We start from the raw sequence: 1146 nt of genomic DNA, 5'->3' as shown, positions 1-1146 counted from the left end.
CTTTGGGGGGACGACTAGACACAAACTGTAGCAGGATCAAACGCAGGTCCTTGCTCTTGCAAGGCAGGAACTTAGACTGCTGAGCTATCTCCCCCACTCTGAACTGGAGGTGTCTACCCAGTGCAATGAGGCAAGGAGAAAAGTATGTAAGTGGAGAGAGAGAAGCAGAACTATCATTTTTTATGGATGACATGACTATGTACATAGGAAAAAGAAATTTTAAAAGTGACATAATTTACAATAACAATTAATGTTCCAGGCACCTAGGAATAAATGTGGCACCAGGGCTCAAGCTCAGGTCTTTGCACTTGCCAGGCAGGCACTTAGACCACTGAGCTATCTCCCCAGCTTTGGTGTTTCTGTTTTAATATTTAAATTTTTGATCCATTTTGACTGTAGTTCAGTGCATAGTGATAGACATGGATCTAATTTTAGCCTTTGGCAAGTGGCAAGCCATTTATTAAAGAGGCTGTCTTTCTTCCAGTGAGCATGTTAGAAACCTAAGACAGTTCAGTGTGTTTGTTTCTGCATCTTTTAATCTGTTCTTATTTTTACTATTTTCTTTTTTGGTACCAGGAATCAAACTCTGAGCCTCGCCCTTGCTAGGCAGGTGCTATGCCACTGAGCTACATCCCTGGGCCTAATCTGTTTCATTAATCCTCAGGTCTGTTTTTATGCCAGTACCATGGTGATTTTATCCTAGTAGCTTTGCAGTATAATTTCAAGACAGGGATTGTGATGCCTCCTCTCTTTCCTTGGTTGCCTAGGAGTGATTTCAGTATTCTAGGTCTTTTTGGATTCCAGATGAATTTTAAGAATGTTTTTCTAGATCTATGAGGTATATTAATGGTATTTTAATCATGATTGCATTGAATTCATATAACACTTCTGGGAGTATGGCCATTTTCACAATGGTTCTTCCTACCCATGAACAAGGAATATCTTTCCATTTTCTGAAATTCTGTTCAATCTCTCTTTTCAGAGTACTGTGATTTTTTTTTTACTGTTTAGATCTTTCACTTCCTTTGTTAGACTGATTCCTGTGTATTTCTCTTTCTTTCTTTCTTTCTTTCTTTCTTTCTTTCTTTCTTTCTTTCTTTCTTTCTTTCTTTCTTTCTTTCTTTCTTTCGATGTTATCGTGAAAGG

This window comes from Octodon degus, unplaced genomic scaffold, assembly GCF_000260255.1.
Source record: "Octodon degus isolate 3935 unplaced genomic scaffold, OctDeg1.0 scaffold00048, whole genome shotgun sequence".
In the NCBI taxonomy this organism is placed as follows: Eukaryota; Metazoa; Chordata; class Mammalia; order Rodentia; family Octodontidae; genus Octodon; species Octodon degus.
The sequence above is the reverse complement of the archived record's forward strand: the minus strand, read 5'-3'. Positions refer to the sequence as shown.